This window comes from Pristiophorus japonicus, chromosome 1 (assembly GCF_044704955.1).
Source record: "Pristiophorus japonicus isolate sPriJap1 chromosome 1, sPriJap1.hap1, whole genome shotgun sequence".
NCBI classification, from domain to species: Eukaryota; Metazoa; Chordata; class Chondrichthyes; family Pristiophoridae; genus Pristiophorus; species Pristiophorus japonicus.
The window spans coordinates 476412660-476430648 of record NC_091977.1 but is presented as its reverse complement, the minus strand read 5'-3'; the positions used below and the strand labels follow the sequence as shown (position 1 = coordinate 476430648).

The 17989-nt window shown below is 49.5% G+C and overlaps 15 non-coding genes across 15 annotated transcripts; all 15 read right to left on the bottom strand.

Moving 5' to 3' along the window:
- Positions 1–754: 754 nt before the first annotated feature.
- On the bottom strand, positions 755–827 carry trnar-acg (transfer RNA arginine (anticodon ACG)). The gene has a single exon. It is a non-coding gene; the product is annotated as a tRNA-Arg (tRNA).
- Positions 828–1973: 1146 nt separating this feature from the next.
- On the bottom strand, positions 1974–2046 carry trnar-acg (transfer RNA arginine (anticodon ACG)). The gene has a single exon. It is a non-coding gene; the product is annotated as a tRNA-Arg (tRNA).
- Positions 2047–3196: 1150 nt separating this feature from the next.
- On the bottom strand, positions 3197–3269 carry trnar-acg (transfer RNA arginine (anticodon ACG)). Its single transcript has one exon. It is a non-coding gene; the product is annotated as a tRNA-Arg (tRNA).
- Positions 3270–4432: 1163 nt separating this feature from the next.
- trnar-acg (transfer RNA arginine (anticodon ACG)) lies at positions 4433–4505 on the bottom strand. Its single transcript has one exon. It is a non-coding gene; the product is annotated as a tRNA-Arg (tRNA).
- A 1163-nt stretch (positions 4506–5668) lies between these two features.
- On the bottom strand, positions 5669–5741 carry trnar-acg (transfer RNA arginine (anticodon ACG)). The gene has a single exon. It is a non-coding gene; the product is annotated as a tRNA-Arg (tRNA).
- Positions 5742–6887: 1146 nt separating this feature from the next.
- On the bottom strand, positions 6888–6960 carry trnar-acg (transfer RNA arginine (anticodon ACG)). The gene has a single exon. It is a non-coding gene; the product is annotated as a tRNA-Arg (tRNA).
- A 1163-nt stretch (positions 6961–8123) lies between these two features.
- On the bottom strand, positions 8124–8196 carry trnar-acg (transfer RNA arginine (anticodon ACG)). Its single transcript has one exon. It is a non-coding gene; the product is annotated as a tRNA-Arg (tRNA).
- A 1146-nt stretch (positions 8197–9342) lies between these two features.
- trnar-acg (transfer RNA arginine (anticodon ACG)) lies at positions 9343–9415 on the bottom strand. The gene has a single exon. It is a non-coding gene; the product is annotated as a tRNA-Arg (tRNA).
- A 1163-nt stretch (positions 9416–10578) lies between these two features.
- Positions 10579–10651, bottom strand: trnar-acg (transfer RNA arginine (anticodon ACG)). The gene has a single exon. It is a non-coding gene; the product is annotated as a tRNA-Arg (tRNA).
- A 1146-nt stretch (positions 10652–11797) lies between these two features.
- On the bottom strand, positions 11798–11870 carry trnac-aca (transfer RNA cysteine (anticodon ACA)). Its single transcript has one exon. It is a non-coding gene; the product is annotated as a tRNA-Cys (tRNA).
- A 1146-nt stretch (positions 11871–13016) lies between these two features.
- Positions 13017–13089, bottom strand: trnar-acg (transfer RNA arginine (anticodon ACG)). Its single transcript has one exon. It is a non-coding gene; the product is annotated as a tRNA-Arg (tRNA).
- Positions 13090–14252: 1163 nt separating this feature from the next.
- trnar-acg (transfer RNA arginine (anticodon ACG)) lies at positions 14253–14325 on the bottom strand. Its single transcript has one exon. It is a non-coding gene; the product is annotated as a tRNA-Arg (tRNA).
- Positions 14326–15471: 1146 nt separating this feature from the next.
- On the bottom strand, positions 15472–15544 carry trnar-acg (transfer RNA arginine (anticodon ACG)). Its single transcript has one exon. It is a non-coding gene; the product is annotated as a tRNA-Arg (tRNA).
- Positions 15545–16690: 1146 nt separating this feature from the next.
- On the bottom strand, positions 16691–16763 carry trnar-acg (transfer RNA arginine (anticodon ACG)). The gene has a single exon. It is a non-coding gene; the product is annotated as a tRNA-Arg (tRNA).
- Positions 16764–17896: 1133 nt separating this feature from the next.
- trnar-acg (transfer RNA arginine (anticodon ACG)) lies at positions 17897–17969 on the bottom strand. The gene has a single exon. It is a non-coding gene; the product is annotated as a tRNA-Arg (tRNA).
- Positions 17970–17989: the final 20 nt, after the last annotated feature.

Here is a 17989-nt window from a genome sequence, read left to right as displayed (position 1 = left end):
AAAGCCTCAGGCAATAGAATCATCTGTCCATCAGTCAGACAGGCCTCTCGCTTGCTCCCTCACGCTCGTGGCGGCTGCGACGTTACGCTCAACTCGCTTCCCTTCCGCAGGCTCGAGCTCTTCTTGGCGTCTTTCACCATATCCGTGGCTTCCAGTCCTGCCCTTGCTCGCTTGCTATTGCTCAGTAACGTCGATTGGAGCAAAGCATGAAAAGTGTTCAGGGAGCAGGCCAACGTGAAGCAGGAGATTTCTGCTGGTCGTGGAAGCGAGCAGGCAAGTGATAAGGGGCGAGTCAGATGCAAACTGGGAGCTAATACCAGATGTGAATGGGGAATTTGCTCAAATGGGAGAGCGCTTACTTTGCATGTGTGAGGCAGTGGGATCAATGCCTGCATTCTCCACTGTTCTTTTGGCTCAGTTAATAGTTCAGACACAAGAGTTGTGTCAGGTGTGGGTGAGCCCATCTGCTTCTGAAGGTCACCGCAGGCTGAGGGACATCAAATCCTTTGGTGTGCTGTCGCAGCAAAACTTCTCGATTTTTGCATGCATGCAGCTGAAATGGAAAGAAAGAAAGACATCTTTACAAGTATCAATGCCTTTTCTAAGGATTGAATTCAGGACCTTCAGATTATGAGACTGACGTGCTGCCTACTGCACTAAGAAGGTACTTCCCAGTTTAAGAGCTGGACAGTTTGACCAAATATGTTCGCTTACGTGGCATCCAAAGCCATAATGCAAAGATTGCAAAAATACTCGAGCCAGGTAGGAGTCGAACCTACAATCTTCTGATCCGTAGTCAGACGCGTTATCCATTGCGCCACTGGCCCAGTCTGTGAAAACTAGCTGCGACATCAGCAGGTGCACAGGACGGGCAGATTACAAGGCATGAGGCAGACAATCACCAAAGAGAGGCACCTCTGTCGCATCCCTTCGATTCACAGGTGGGAGAGCGCAGCAGTGCAGTAGAAAACAAAGCAAAGCAAAGTCGTGCTTAGGTAGTTGGTTGCACTCCGGCTTGAAGCAGTGAGCATTCTTTTGAAGTATGTATGTGTGTGGTAAGTGGCAATTCGTTGAAGGCAGAGCTCTTAATATGACGAGCAGTTTACAGCTGAACATGTTGCAGCTGAGGCACAGGACAGTGCCTTCGCCGTTTTGCTTGAACACTTGCATCTGTGTGTCAGCAGGGAGTGCCTTTGAGCAGCAATGCATGAAAAGAGGCAGCACTTTCTTTCAGGCAAAGCCTCAGGCAATAGAATCATCTGTCCATCAGTCAGACAGGCCTCTCGCTTGCTCCCTCACGCTCGTGGCGGCTGCGACGTTACGCTCAACTCGCTTCCCTTCCGCAGGCTCGAGCTCTTCTTGGCGTCTTTCACCATATCCGTGGCTTCCAGTCCTGCCCTTGCTCGCTTGCTATTGCTCAGTAATGTCGATTGGAGCAAAGCATGAAAAGTGTTCAGGGAGCAGGCCAACCTGAAGCAGGAGATTTCTGCTGGTCGTGGAAGCGAGCAGGCAAGTGATAAGGGGCGAGTCAGATGCAAACTGGGAGCTAATACCAGATGTGAATGGGGAATTTGCTCAAATGGGAGAGCGCTTACTTTGCATGTGTGAGGCAGTGGGATCAATGCCTGCATTCTCCACTGTTCTTTTGGCTCAGTTAATAGTTCAGACGCAAGAGTTGTGTCAGGTGTGGGTGAGCCCATCTGCTTCTGAAGGTCACCGCAGGCTGAGGGACATCAAATCCTTTGGTGTGCTGTCGCAGCAAAACTTCTCGATTTTTGCATGCATGCAGCTGAAATGGAAAGAAAGAAAAACATCTTTACAAGTATCAATGCCTTTTCTAAGGATTGAATTCAGGACCTTCAGATTATGAGACTGACGTGCTGCCTACTGCACTAAGAAGGTACTTCCCAGTTTAAGAGCTGGACAGTTTGACCAAATATGTTCGCTTACGTGGCAATGATTGCAAAAATACTCGAGCCAGGTAGGAGTCGAACCTACAATCTTCTGATCCGTAGTCAGACGCGTTATCCATTGCGCCACTGGCCCATTCTGTGAAAAATAGCTGCGACATCAGCAGGTGCACAGGACGGGCAGATTACAAGGCATGAGGCAGACAATCACCAAAGAGAGGCACCTCTGTCGCATCCCTTCGATTCACAGGTGGGAGAGCGGAGCAGTGCAGTAGAAAACAAAGCAAAGCAAAGTCGTGCTTAGGTAGTTGGTTGCACTCCGGCTTGAAGCAGTGAGCATTCTTTTGAAGTATGTATGTGTGTGGTAAGTGGCAATTCGTTGAAGGCAGAGCTCTTAATATGACGAGCAGTTTACAGCTGAACATGTTGCAGCTGAGGCACAGGACAGTGCCTTCGCCGTTTTGCTTGAACACTTGCATCTGTGTGTCAGCAGGGAGTGCCTTTGAGCAGCAATGCATGAAAAGAGGCAGCACTTTCTTTCAGGCAAAGCCTCAGGCAATAGAATCATCTGTCCATCAGTCAGACAGGCCTCTCGCTTGCTCCCTCACGCTCGTGGCGGCTCAACTCGCTTCCCTTCCGCAGGCTCGAGCTCTTCTTGGCGTCTTTCACCATATCCGTGGCTTCCAGTCCTGCCCTTGCTCGCTTGCTATTGCTCAGTAACGTCGATTGGAGCAAAGCATGAAAAGTGTTCAGGGAGCAGGCCAACCTGAAGCAGGAGATTTCTGCTGGTCGTGGAAGCGAGCAGGCAAGTGATAAGGGGCGAGTCAGATGCAAACTGGGAGCTAATACCAGATGTGAATGGGGAACTTGCTCAAATGGGAGAGCGCTTACTTTGCATGTGTGAGGCAGTGGGATCAATGCCTGCATTCTCCACTGTTCTTTTGGCTCAGTTAATAGTTCAGACACAAGAGTTGTGTCAGGTGTGGGTGAGCCCATCTGCTTCTGAAAGTCACCGCAGGCTGAGGGACATCAAATCCTTTGGTGTGCTGTCGCAGCAAAATTTCTCGATTTTTGCATGCATGCAGCTGAAATGGAAAGAAGGAAAAACATCTTTACAAGTATCAATGCCTTTTTTAAGGATTGAACTCAGGACCTTCAGATTATGAGACTGACGTGCTGCCTACTGCACTAAGAAGGTACTTCCCAGTTTAAGAGCTGGACAGTTTGACCAAATATGTTCGCTTACGTGGCATCCAAAGCCATAATGCAAAGATTGCAAAAATACTCGAGCCAGGTAGGAGTCGAAACTACAATCTTCTGATCCGTAGTCAGACGCGTTATCCATTGCGCCACTGGCCCAGTCTGTGAAAACTAGCTGCGACATCAGCAGGTGCACAGGACGGGCAGATTACAAGGCATGAGGCAGACAATCACCAAAGAGAGGCACCTCTGTCGCATCCCTTCGATTCACAGGTGGGAGAGCGCAGCAGTGCAGTAGAAAACAAAGCAAAGCAAAGTCGTGCTTAGGTAGTTGGTTGCACTCCGGCTTGAAGCAGTGAGCATTCTTTTGAAGTATGTATGTGTGTGGTAAGTGGCAATTCGTTGAAGGCAGAGCTCTTAATATGACGAGCAGTTTACAGCTGAACATGTTGCAGCTGAGGCACAGGACAGTGCCTTCGCCGTTTTGCTTGAACACTTGCATCTGTGTGTCAGCAGGGAGTGCCTTTGAGCAGCAATGCATGAAAAGAGGCAGCACTTTCTTTCAGGCAAAGCCTCAGGCAATAGAATCATCTGTCCATCAGTCAGACAGGCCTCTCGCTTGCTCCCTCACGCTCGTGGCGGCTGCGACGTTACGCTCAACTCGCTTCCCTTCCGCAGGCTCGAGCTCTTCTTGGCGTCTTTCACCATATCCGTGGCTTCCAGTCCTGCCCTTGCTCGCTTGCTATTGCTCAGTAACGTCGATTGGAGCAAAGCATGAAAAGTGTTCAGGGAGCAGGCCAACGTGAAGCAGGAGATTTCTGCTGGTCGTGGAAGCGAGCAGGCAAGTGATAAGGGGCGAGTCAGATGCAAACTGGGAGCTAATACCAGATGTGAATGGGGAATTTGCTCAAATGGGAGAGCGCTTACTTTGCATGTGTGAGGCAGTGGGATCAATGCCTGCATTCTCCACTGTTCTTTTGGCTCAGTTAATAGTTCAGACACAAGAGTTGTGTCAGGTGTGGGTGAGCCCATCTGCTTCTGAAGGTCACCGCAGGCTGAGGGACATCAAATCCTTTGGTGTGCTGTCGCAGCAAAACTTCTCGATTTTTGCATGCATGCAGCTGAAATGGAAAGAAAGAAAGACATCTTTACAAGTATCAATGCCTTTTCTAAGGATTGAATTCAGGACCTTCAGATTATGAGACTGACGTGCTGCCTACTGCACTAAGAAGGTACTTCCCAGTTTAAGAGCTGGACAGTTTGACCAAATATGTTCGCTTACGTGGCATCCAAAGCCATAATGCAAAGATTGCAAAAATACTCGAGCCAGGTAGGAGTCGAACCTACAATCTTCTGATCCGTAGTCAGACGCGTTATCCATTGCGCCACTGGCCCAGTCTGTGAAAACTAGCTGCGACATCAGCAGGTGCACAGGACGGGCAGATTACAAGGCATGAGGCAGACAATCACCAAAGAGAGGCACCTCTGTCGCATCCCTTCGATTCACAGGTGGGAGAGCGGAGCAGTGCAGTAGAAAACAAAGCAAAGCAAAGTCGTGCTTAGGTAGTTGGTTGCACTCCGGCTTGAAGCAGTGAGCATTCTTTTGAAGTATGTATGTGTGTGGTAAGTGGCAATTCGCTGAAGGCAGAGCTCTTAATATGACGAGCAGTTTACAGCTGAACATGTTGCAGCTGAGGCACAGGACAGTGCCTTCGCCGTTTTGCTTGAACACTTGCATCTGTGTGTCAGCAGGGAGTGCCTTTGAGCAGCAATGCATGAAAAGAGGCAGCACTTTCTTTCAGGCAAAGCCTCAGGCAATAGAATCATCTGTCCATCAGTCAGACAGGCCTCTCGCTTGCTCCCTCACGCTCGTGGCGGCTGCGACGTTACGCTCAACTCGCTTCCCTTCCGCAGGCTCGAGCTCTTCTTGGCGTCTTTCACCATATCCGTGGCTTCCAGTCCTGCCCTTGCTCGCTTGCTATTGCTCAGTAACGTCGATTGGAGCAAAGCATGAAAAGTGTTCAGGGAGCAGGCCAACCTGAAGCAGGAGATTTCTGCTGGTCGTGGAAGCGAGCAGGCAAGTGATAAGGGGCGAGTCAGATGCAAACTGGGAGCTAATACCAGATGTGAATGGGGAATTTGCTCAAATGGGAGAGCGCTTACTTTGCATGTGTGAGGCAGTGGGATCAATGCCTGCATTCTCCACTGTTCTTTTGGCTCAGTTAATAGTTCAGACACAAGAGTTGTGTCAGGTGTGGGTGAGCCCATCTGCTTCTGAAGGTCACCGCAGGCTGAGGGACATCAAATCCTTTGGTGTGCTGTCGCAGCAAAACTTCTCGATTTTTGCATGCATGCAGCTGAAATGGAAAGAAGGAAAAACATCTTTACAAGTATCAATGCCTTCTCTAAGGATTGAACTGAGGACCTTCAGATAACGAGACTGACGTGCTGCCTACTGCACTAAGAAGGTACTTCCCAGTTTAAGAGCTGGACAGTTTGACCAAATATGTTCGCTTACGTGGCATCCAAAGCCATAATGCAAAGATTGCAAAAATACTCGAGCCAGGTAGGAGTCAAACCTACAATCTTCTGATCCGTAGTCAGACGCGTTATCCATTGCGCCACTGGCCCAGTCTGTGAAAACTAGCTGCGACATCAGCAGGTGCACAGGACGGGCAGATTACAAGGCATGAGGCAGACAATCACCAAAGAGAGGCACCTCTGTCGCATCCCTTCGATTCACAGGTGGGAGAGCGGAGCAGTGCAGCAGAAAACAAAGCAAAGCAAAGTCGTGCTTAGGTAGTTGGTTGCACTCCGGCTTGAAGCAGTGAGCATTCTTTTGAAGTATGTATGTGTGTGGTAAGTGGCAATTCGTTGAAGGCAGAGCTCTTAATATGACGAGCAGTTTACAGCTGAACATGTTGCAGCTGAGGCACAGGACAGTGCCTTCGCCGTTTTGCTTGAACACTTGCATCTGTGTGTCAGCAGGGAGTGCCTTTGAGCAGCAATGCATGAAAAGAGGCAGCACTTTCTTTCAGGCAAAGCCTCAGGCAATAGAATCATCTGTCCATCAGTCAGACAGGCCTCTCGCTTGCTCCCTCACGCTCGTGGCGGCTGCGACGTTACGCTCAACTCGCTTCCCTTCCGCAGGCTCGAGCTCTTCTTGGCGTCTTTCACCATATCCGTGGCTTCCAGTCCTGCCCTTGCTCGCTTGCTATTGCTCAGTAACGTCGATTGGAGCAAAGCATGAAAAGTGTTCAGGGAGCAGGCCAACGTGAAGCAGGAGATTTCTGCTGGTCGTGGAAGCGAGCAGACAAGTGATAAGGGGCGAGTCAGATGCAAACTGGGAGCTAATACCAGATGTGAATGGGGAATTTGCTCAAATGGGAGAGCGCTTACTTTGCATGTGTGAGGCAGTGGGATCAATGCCTGCATTCTCCACTGTTCTTTTGGCTCAGTTAATAGTTCAGACACAAGAGTTGTGTCAGGTGTGGGTGAGCCCATCTGCTTCTGAAGGTCACCGCAGGCTGAGGGACATCAAATCCTTTGGTGTGCTGTCGCAGCAAAACTTCTCGATTTTTGCATGCATGCAGCTGAAATGGAAAGAAAGAAAAACATCTTTACAAGTATCAATGCCTTTTCTAAGGATTGAATTCAGGACCTTCAGATTATGAGACTGACGTGCTGCCTACTGCACTAAGAAGGTACTTCCCAGTTTAAGAGCTGGACAGTTTGACCAAATATGTTCGCTTACGTGGCAAAGATTGCAAAAATACTCGAGCCAGGTAGGAGTCGAACCTACAATCTTCTGATCCGTAGTCAGACGCGTTATCCATTGCGCCACTGGCCCAGTCTGTGAAAAATAGCTGCGACATCAGCAGGTGCACAGGACGGGCAGATTACAAGGCATGAGGCAGACAATCACCAAAGAGAGGCACCTCTGTCGCATCCCTTCGATTCACAGGTGGGAGAGCGGAGCAGTGCAGTAGAAAACAAAGCAAAGCAAAGTCGTGCTTAGGTAGTTGGTTGCACTCCGGCTTGAAGCAGTGAGCATTCTTTTGAAGTATGTATGTGTGTGGTAAGTGGCAATTCGTTGAAGGCAGAGCTCTTAATATGACGAGCAGTTTACAGCTGAACATGTTGCAGCTGAGGCACAGGACAGTGCCTTCGCCGTTTTGCTTGAACACTTGCATCTGTGTGTCAGCAGGGAGTGCCTTTGAGCAGCAATGCATGAAAAGAGGCAGCACTTTCTTTCAGGCAAAGCCTCAGGCAATAGAATCATCTGTCCATCAGTCAGACAGGCCTCTCGCTTGCTCCCTCACGCTCGTGGCGGCTGCGACGTTACGCTCAACTCGCTTCCCTTCCGCAGGCTCGAGCTCTTCTTGGCGTCTTTCACCATATCCGTGGCTTCCAGTCCTGCCCTTGCTCGCTTGCTATTGCTCAGTAACGTCGATTGGAGCAAAGCATGAAAAGTGTTCAGGGAGCAGGCCAACCTGAAGCAGGAGATTTCTGCTGGTCGTGGAAGCGAGCAGGCAAGTGATAAGGGGCGAGTCAGATGCAAACTGGGAGCTAATACCAGATGTGAATGGGGAATTTGCTCAAATGGGAGAGTGCTTACTTTGCACGTGTGAGGCAGTGGGATCAATGCCTGCATTCTCCACTGTTCTTTTGGCTCAGTTAATAGTTCAGACACAAGAGTTGTGTCAGGTGTGGGTGAGCCCATCTGCTTCTGAAGGTCACCGCAGGCTGAGGGACATCAAATCCTTTGGTGTGCTGTCGCAGCAAAACTTCTCGATTTTTGCATGCATGCAGCTGAAATGGAAAGAAAGAAAAACATCTTTACAAGTATCAATTCCTTTTCTAAGGATTGAACTCAGGACCTTCAGATTATGAGACTGACGTGCTGCCTACTGCACTAAGAAGGTACTTCCCAGTTTAAGAGCTGGACAGTTTGACCAAATATGTTCGCTTACGTGGCATCCAAAGCCATAATGCAAAGATTGCAAAAATACTCGAGCCAGGTAGGAGTCGAACCTACAATCTTCTGATCCGTCGTCAGACGCGTTATCCATTGCGCCACTGGCCCAGTCTGTGAAAACTAGCTGCGACATCAGCAGGTGCACAGGACGGGCAGATTACAAGGCATGAGGCAGACAATCACCAAAGAGAGGCACCTCTGTCGCATCCCTTCGATTCACAGGTGGGAGAGCGGAGCAGTGCAGCAGAAAACAAAGCAAAGCAAAGTCGTGCTTAGGTAGTTGGTTGCACTCCGGCTTGAAGCAGTGAGCATTCTTTTGAAGTATGTATGTGTGTGGTAAGTGGCAATTCGTTGAAGGCAGAGCTCTTAATATGACGAGCAGTTTACAGCTGAACATGTTGCAGCTGAGGCACAGGACAGTGCCTTCGCCGTTTTGCTTGAACACTTGCATCTGTGTGTCAGCAGGGAGTGCCTTTGAGCAGCAATGCATGAAAAGAGGCAGCACTTTCTTTCAGGCAAAGCCTCAGGCAATAGAATCATCTGTCCATCAGTCAGACAGGCCTCTCGCTTGCTCCCTCACGCTCGTGGCGGCTGCGACGTTACGCTCAACTCGCTTCCCTTCCGCAGGCTCGAGCTCTTCTTGGCGTCTTTCACCATATCCGTGGCTTCCAGTCCTGCCCTTGCTCGCTTGCTATTGCTCAGTAACGTCGATTGGAGCAAAGCATGAAAAGTGTTCAGGGAGCAGGCCAACGTGAAGCAGGAGATTTCTGCTGGTCGTGGAAGCGAGCAGACAAGTGATAAGGGGCGAGTCAGATGCAAACTGGGAGCTAATACCAGATGTGAATGGGGAATTTGCTCAAATGGGAGAGCGCTTACTTTGCATGTGTGAGGCAGTGGGATCAATGCCTGCATTCTCCACTGTTCTTTTGGCTCAGTTAATAGTTCAGACACAAGAGTTGTGTCAGGTGTGGGTGAGCCCATCTGCTTCTGAAGGTCACCGCAGGCTGAGGGACATCAAATCCTTTGGTGTGCTGTCGCAGCAAAACTTCTCGATTTTTGCATGCATGCAGCTGAAATGGAAAGAAAGAAAAACATCTTTACAAGTATCAATGCCTTTTCTAAGGATTGAATTCAGGACCTTCAGATTATGAGACTGACGTGCTGCCTACTGCACTAAGAAGGTACTTCCCAGTTTAAGAGCTGGACAGTTTGACCAAATATGTTCGCTTACGTGGCAAAGATTGCAAAAATACTCGAGCCAGGTAGGAGTCGAACCTACAATCTTCTGATCCGTAGTCAGACGCGTTATCCATTGCGCCACTGGCCCAGTCTGTGAAAAATAGCTGCGACATCAGCAGGTGCACAGGACGGGCAGATTACAAGGCATGAGGCAGACAATCACCAAAGAGAGGCACCTCTGTCGCATCCCTTCGATTCACAGGTGGGAGAGCGGAGCAGTGCAGTAGAAAACAAAGCAAAGCAAAGTCGTGCTTAGGTAGTTGGTTGCACTCCGGCTTGAAGCAGTGAGCATTCTTTTGAAGTATGTATGTGTGTGGTAAGTGGCAATTCGTTGAAGGCAGAGCTCTTAATATGACGAGCAGTTTACAGCTGAACATGTTGCAGCTGAGGCACAGGACAGTGCCTTCGCCGTTTTGCTTGAACACTTGCATCTGTGTGTCAGCAGGGAGTGCCTTTGAGCAGCAATGCATGAAAAGAGGCAGCACTTTCTTTCAGGCAAAGCCTCAGGCAATAGAATCATCTGTCCATCAGTCAGACAGGCCTCTCGCTTGCTCCCTCACGCTCGTGGCGGCTGCGACGTTACGCTCAACTCGCTTCCCTTCCGCAGGCTCGAGCTCTTCTTGGCGTCTTTCACCATATCCGTGGCTTCCAGTCCTGCCCTTGCTCGCTTGCTATTGCTCAGTAACGTCGATTGGAGCAAAGCATGAAAAGTGTTCAGGGAGCAGGCCAACCTGAAGCAGGAGATTTCTGCTGGTCGTGGAAGCGAGCAGGCAAGTGATAAGGGGCGAGTCAGATGCAAACTGGGAGCTAATACCAGATGTGAATGGGGAATTTGCTCAAATGGGAGAGTGCTTACTTTGCACGTGTGAGGCAGTGGGATCAATGCCTGCATTCTCCACTGTTCTTTTGGCTCAGTTAATAGTTCAGACACAAGAGTTGTGTCAGGTGTGGGTGAGCCCATCTGCTTCTGAAGGTCACCGCAGGCTGAGGGACATCAAATCCTTTGGTGTGCTGTCGCAGCAAAACTTCTCGATTTTTGCATGCATGCAGCTGAAATGGAAAGAAAGAAAAACATCTTTACAAGTATCAATTCCTTTTCTAAGGATTGAACTCAGGACCTTCAGATTATGAGACTGACGTGCTGCCTACTGCACTAAGAAGGTACTTCCCAGTTTAAGAGCTGGACAGTTTGACCAAATATGTTCGCTTACGTGGCATCCAAAGCCATAATGCAAAGATTGCAAAAATACTCGAGCCAGGTAGGAGTCGAACCTACAATCTTCTGATCCGTCGTCAGACGCGTTATCCATTGCGCCACTGGCCCAGTCTGTGAAAACTAGCTGCGACATCAGCAGGTGCACAGGACGGGCAGATTACAAGGCATGAGGCAGACAATCACCAAAGAGAGGCACCTCTGTCGCATCCCTTCGATTCACAGGTGGGAGAGCGGAGCAGTGCAGCAGAAAACAAAGCAAAGCAAAGTCGTGCTTAGGTAGTTGGTTGCACTCCGGCTTGAAGCAGTGAGCATTCTTTTGAAGTATGTATGTGTGTGGTAAGTGGCAATTCGTTGAAGGCAGAGCTCTTAATATGACGAGCAGTTTACAGCTGAACATGTTGCAGCTGAGGCACAGGACAGTGCCTTCGCCGTTTTGCTTGAACACTTGCATCTGTGTGTCAGCAGGGAGTGCCTTTGAGCAGCAATGCATGAAAAGAGGCAGCACTTTCTTTCAGGCAAAGCCTCAGGCAATAGAATCATCTGTCCATCAGTCAGACAGGCCTCTCGCTTGCTCCCTCACGCTCGTGGCGGCTGCGACGTTACGCTCAACTCGCTTCCCTTCCGCAGGCTCGAGCTCTTCTTGGCGTCTTTCACCATATCCGTGGCTTCCAGTCCTGCCCTTGCTCGCTTGCTATTGCTCAGTAACGTCGATTGGAGCAAAGCATGAAAAGTGTTCAGGGAGCAGGCCAACGTGAAGCAGGAGATTTCTGCTGGTCGTGGAAGCGAGCAGACAAGTGATAAGGGGCGAGTCAGATGCAAACTGGGAGCTAATACCAGATGTGAATGGGGAATTTGCTCAAATGGGAGAGCGCTTACTTTGCATGTGTGAGGCAGTGGGATCAATGCCTGCATTCTCCACTGTTCTTTTGGCTCAGTTAATAGTTCAGACACAAGAGTTGTGTCAGGTGTGGGTGAGCCCATCTGCTTCTGAAGGTCACCGCAGGCTGAGGGACATCAAATCCTTTGGTGTGCTGTCGCAGCAAAACTTCTCGATTTTTGCATGCATGCAGCTGAAATGGAAAGAAAGAAAAACATCTTTACAAGTATCAATGCCTTTTCTAAGGATTGAATTCAGGACCTTCAGATTATGAGACTGACGTGCTGCCTACTGCACTAAGAAGGTACTTCCCAGTTTAAGAGCTGGACAGTTTGACCAAATATGTTCGCTTACGTGGCAAAGATTGCAAAAATACTCGAGCCAGGTAGGAGTCGAACCTACAATCTTCTGATCTGTAGTCAGACGCGTTATCCATTGCGCCACTGGCCCAGTCTGTGAAAAATAGCTGCGACATCAGCAGGTGCACAGGACGGGCAGATTACAAGGCATGAGGCAGACAATCACCAAAGAGAGGCACCTCTGTCGCATCCCTTCGATTCACAGGTGGGAGAGCGGAGCAGTGCAGTAGAAAACAAAGCAAAGCAAAGTCGTGCTTAGGTAGTTGGTTGCACACCGGCTTGAAGCAGTGAGCATTCTTTTGAAGTATGTATGTGTGTGGTAAGTGGCAATTCGCTGAAGGCAGAGCTCTTAATATGACGAGCAGTTTGCAGCTGAACATGTTGCAGCTGAGGCACAGGACAGTGCCTTCGCCGTTTTGCTTGAACACTTGCATCTGTGTGTCAGCAGGGAGTGCCTTTGAGCAGCAATGCATGAAAAGAGGCAGCACTTTCTTTCAGACAAAGCCTCAGGCAATAGAATCATCTGTCCATCAGTCAGACAGGCCTCTCGCTTGCTCCCTCACGCTCGTGGCGGCTGCGACGTTACGCTCAACTCGCTTCCCTTCCGCAGGCTCGAGCTCTTCTTGGCGTCTTTCACCATATCCGTGGCTTCCAGTCCTGCCCTTGCTCGCTTGCTATTGCTCAGTAACGTCGATTGGAGCAAAGCATGAAAAGTGTTCAGGGAGCAGGCCAACGTGAAGCAGGAGATTTCTGCTGGTCGTGGAAGCGAGCAGACAAGTGATAAGGGGCGAGTCAGATGCAAACTGGGAGCTAATACCAGATGTGAATGGGGAATTTGCTCAAATGGGAGAGCGCTTACTTTGCATGTGTGAGGCAGTGGGATCAATGCCTGCATTCTCCACTGTTCTTTTGGCTCAGTTAATAGTTCAGACACAAGAGTTGTGTCAGGTGTGGGTGAGCCCATCTGCTTCTGAAGGTCACCGCAGGCTGAGGGACATCAAATCCTTTGGTGTGCTGTCGCAGCAAAACTTCTCGATTTTTGCATGCATGCAGCTGAAATGGAAAGAAAGAAAAACATCTTTACAAGTATCAATGCCTTTTCTAAGGATTGAATTCAGGACCTTCAGATTATGAGACTGACGTGCTGCCTACTGCACTAAGAAGGTACTTCCCAGTTTAAGAGCTGGACAGTTTGACCAAATATGTTCGCTTACGTGGCAAAGATTGCAAAAATACTCGAGCCAGGTAGGAGTCGAACCTACAATCTTCTGATCCGTAGTCAGACGCGTTATCCATTGCGCCACTGGCCCAGTCTGTGAAAAATAGCTGCGACATCAGCAGGTGCACAGGACGGGCAGATTACAAGGCATGAGGCAGACAATCACCAAAGAGAGGCACCTCTGTCGCATCCCTTCGATTCACAGGTGGGAGAGCGGAGCAGTGCAGTAGAAAACAAAGCAAAGCAAAGTCGTGCTTAGGTAGTTGGTTGCACTCCGGCTTGAAGCAGTGAGCATTCTTTTGAAGTATGTATGTGTGTGGTAAGTGGCAATTCGTTGAAGGCAGAGCTCTTAATATGACGAGCAGTTTACAGCTGAACATGTTGCAGCTGAGGCACAGGACAGTGCCTTCGCCGTTTTGCTTGAACACTTGCATCTGTGTGTCAGCAGGGAGTGCCTTTGAGCAGCAATGCATGAAAAGAGGCAGCACTTTCTTTCAGGCAAAGCCTCAGGCAATAGAATCATCTGTCCATCAGTCAGACAGGCCTCTCGCTTGCTCCCTCACGCTCGTGGCGGCTGCGACGTTACGCTCAACTCGCTTCCCTTCCGCAGGCTCGAGCTCTTCTTGGCGTCTTTCACCATATCCGTGGCTTCCAGTCCTGCCCTTGCTCGCTTGCTATTGCTCAGTAACGTCGATTGGAGCAAAGCATGAAAAGTGTTCAGGGAGCAGGCCAACCTGAAGCAGGAGATTTCTGCTGGTCGTGGAAGCGAGCAGGCAAGTGATAAGGGGCGAGTCAGATGCAAACTGGGAGCTAATACCAGATGTGAATGGGGAATTTGCTCAAATGGGAGAGTGCTTACTTTGCACGTGTGAGGCAGTGGGATCAATGCCTGCATTCTCCACTGTTCTTTTGGCTCAGTTAATAGTTCAGACACAAGAGTTGTGTCAGGTGTGGGTGAGCCCATCTGCTTCTGAAGGTCACCGCAGGCTGAGGGACATCAAATCCTTTGGTGTGCTGTCGCAGCAAAACTTCTCGATTTTTGCATGCATGCAGCTGAAATGGAAAGAAAGAAAAACATCTTTACAAGTATCAATTCCTTTTCTAAGGATTGAACTCAGGACCTTCAGATTATGAGACTGACGTGCTGCCTACTGCACTAAGAAGGTACTTCCCAGTTTAAGAGCTGGACAGTTTGACCAAATATGTTCGCTTACGTGGCATCCAAAGCCATAATGCAAAGATTGCAAAAATACTCGAGCCAGGTAGGAGTCGAACCTACAATCTTCTGATCCGTAGTCAGACGCGTTATCCATTGCGCCACTGGCCCAGTCTGTGAAAAATAGCTGCGACATCAGCAGGTGCACAGGACGGGCAGATTACAAGGCATGAGGCAGACAATCACCAAAGAGAGGCACCTCTGTCGCATCCCTTCGATTCACAGGTGGGAGAGCGGAGCAGTGCAGTAGAAAACAAAGCAAAGCAAAGTCGTGCTTAGGTAGTTGGTTGCACTCCGGCTTGAAGCAGTGAGCATTCTTTTGAAGTATGTATGTGTGTGGTAAGTGGCAATTCGTTGAAGGCAGAGCTCTTAATATGACGAGCAGTTTACAGCTGAACATGTTGCAGCTGAGGCACAGGACAGTGCCTTCGCCGTTTTGCTTGAACACTTGCATCTGTGTGTCAGCAGGGAGTGCCTTTGAGCAGCAATGCATGAAAAGAGGCAGCACTTTCTTTCAGGCAAAGCCTCAGGCAATAGAATCATCTGTCCATCAGTCAGACAGGCCTCTCGCTTGCTCCCTCACGCTCGTGGCGGCTGCGACGTTACGCTCAACTCGCTTCCCTTCCGCAGGCTCGAGCTCTTCTTGGCGTCTTTCACCATATCCGTGGCTTCCAGTCCTGCCCTTGCTCGCTTGCTATTGCTCAGTAACGTCGATTGGAGCAAAGCATGAAAAGTGTTCAGGGAGCAGGCCAACCTGAAGCAGGAGATTTCTGCTGGTCGTGGAAGCGAGCAGGGAAGTGATAAGGGGCGAGTCAGATGCAAACTGGAAGCTAATACCAGATGTGAATGGGGAATTTGCTCAAATGGGAGAGCGCTTACTTTGCATGTGTGAGGCAGTGGGATCAATGCCTGCATTCTCCACTGTTCTTTTGGCTCAGTTAATAGTTCAGACACAAGAGTTGTGTCAGGTGTGGGTGAGCCCATCTGCTTCTGAAGGTCACCGCAGGCTGAGGGACATCAAATCCTTTGGTGTGCTGTCGCAGCAAAACTTCTCCATTTTTGCATACATGCAGCTGAAATGGAAAGAAAGAAAAACATCTTTACAAGTATCAATGCCTTTTCTAAGGATTGAATTCAGGATCTTCAGATTATGAGACTAACGTGCTGCCTACTGCACTAAGAAGGTACTTCCCAGTTTAAGAGCTGGACAGTTTGACCAAATATGTTCGCTTACGTGGCAAAGATTGCAAAAATACTCGAGCCAGGTAGGAGTCGAACCTACAATCTTCTGATCCGTAGTCAGACGCGTTATCCATTGCGCCACTGGCCCAGTCTGTGAAAAATAGCTGCGACATCAGCAGGTGCACAGGACGGGCAGATTACAAGGCATGAGGCAGACAATCACCAAAGAGAGGCACCTCTGTCGCATCCCTTCGATTCACAGGTGGGAGAGCGGAGCAGTGCAGTAGAAAACAAAGCAAAGCAAAGTCGTGCTTAGGTAGTTGGTTGCACTCCGGCTTGAAGCAGTGAGCATTCTTTTGAAGTATGTATGTGTGTGGTAAGTGGCAATTCGTTGAAGGCAGAGCTCTTAATATGACGAGCAGTTTACAGCTGAACATGTTGCAGCTGAGGCACAGGACAGTGCCTTCGCCGTTTTGCTTGAACACTTGCATCTGTGTGTCAGCAGGGAGTGCCTTTGAGCAGCAATGCATGAAAAGAGGCAGCACTTTCTTTCAGGCAAAGCCTCAGGCAATAGAATCATCTGTCCATCAGTCAGACAGGCCTCTCGCTTGCTCCCTCACGCTCGTGGCGGCTGCGACGTTACGCTCAACTCGCTTCCCTTCCGCAGGCTCGAGCTCTTCTTGGCGTCTTTCACCATATCCGTGGCTTCCAGTCCTGCCCTTGCTCGCTTGCTATTGCTCAGTAACGTCGATTGGAGCAAAGCATGAAAAGTGTTCAGGGAGCAGGCCAACCTGAAGCAGGAGATTTCTGCTGGTCGTGGAAGCGAGCAGGCAAGTGATAAGGGGCGAGTCAGATGCAAACTGGGAGCTAATACCAGATGTGAATGGGGAATTTGCTCAAATGCGAGAGTGCTTACTTTGCACGTGTGAGGCAGTGGGATCAATGCCTGCATTCTCCACTGTTCTTTTGGCTCAGTTAATAGTTCAGACACAAGAGTTGTGTCAGGTGTGGGTGAGCCCATCTGCTTCTGAAGGTCACCGCAGGCTGAGGGACATCAAATCCTTTGGTGTGCTGTCGCAGCAAAACTTCTCGATTTTTGCATGCATGCAGCTGAAATGGAAAGGAAGAAAAACATCTTTACAAGTATCAATGCCTTTTCTAAGGATTGAATTCAGAACCTTCAGATTATGAGACTGACGTGCTGCCTACTGCACTAAGAAGGTACTTCCCAGTTTAAGAGCTGGACAGTTTGACCAAATATGTTCGCTTGCGTGGCAAAGATTGCAAAAATACTCGAGCCAGGTAGGAGTCGAACCTACAATCTTCTGATCCGTAGTCAGACGCGTTATCCATTGCGCCACTGGCCCAGTCTGTGATAAATAGCTGCGACATCAGCAGGTGCACAGGACGGGCAGATTACAAGGCATGAGGCAGACAATCACCAAAGAGAGGCACCTCTGTCGCATCCCTTCGATTCACAGGTGGGAGAGCGGAGCAGTGCAGTAGAAAACAAAGCAAAGCAAAGTCGTGCTTAGGTAGTTGGTTGCACTCCGGCTTGAAGCAGTGAGCATTCTTTTGAAGTATGTATGTGTGTGGTAAGTGGCAATTCGCTGAAGGCAGAGCTCTTAATATGACGAGCAGTTTACAGCTGAACATGTTGCAGCTGAGGCACAGGACAGTGCCTTCGCCGTTTTGCTTGAACACTTGCATCTGTGTGTCAGCAGGGAGTGCCTTTGAGCAGCAATGCATGAAAAGAGGCAGCACTTTCTTTCAGGCAAAGCCTCAGGCAATAGAATCATCTGTCCATCAGTCAGACAGGCCTCTCGCTTGCTCCCTCACGCTCGTGGCGGCTCAACTCGCTTCCCTTCCGCAGGCTCGAGCTCTTCTTGGCGTCTTTCACCATATCCGTGGCTTCCAGTCCTGCCCTTGCTCGCTTGCTATTGCTCAGTAACGTCGATTGGAGCAAAGCATGAAAAGTGTTCAGGGAGCAGGCCAACCTGAAGCAGGAGATTTCTGCTGGCCGTGGAAGCGAGCAGGCAAGTGATAAGGGGCGAGTCAGATGCAAACTGGGAGCTAATACCAGATGTGAATGGGGAATTTGCTCAAATGGGAGAGTGCTTACTTTGCACGTGTGAGGCAGTGGGATCAATGCCTGCATTCTCCACTGTTCTTTTGGCTCAGTTAATAGTTCAGACACAAGAGTTGTGTCAGGTGTGGGTGAGCCCATCTGCTTCTGAAGGTCACCGCAGGCTGAGGGACATCAAATCCTTTGGTGTGCTGTCGCAGCAAAACTTCTCGATTTTTGCATGCATGCAGCTGAAATGGAAAGGAAGAAAAACATCTTTACAAGTATCAATGCCTTTTCTAAGGATTGAATTCAGGACCTTCAGATTATGAGACTGACGTGCTGCCTACTGCACTAAGAAGGTACTTCCCAGTTTAAGAGCTGGACAGTTTGACCAAATATGTTCGCTTGCGTGGCAAAGATTGCAAAAATACTCGAGCCAGGTAGGAGTCGAACCTACAATCTTCTGATCCGTAGTCAGACGCGTTATCCATTGCGCCACTGGCCCAGTCTGTGATAAATAGCTGC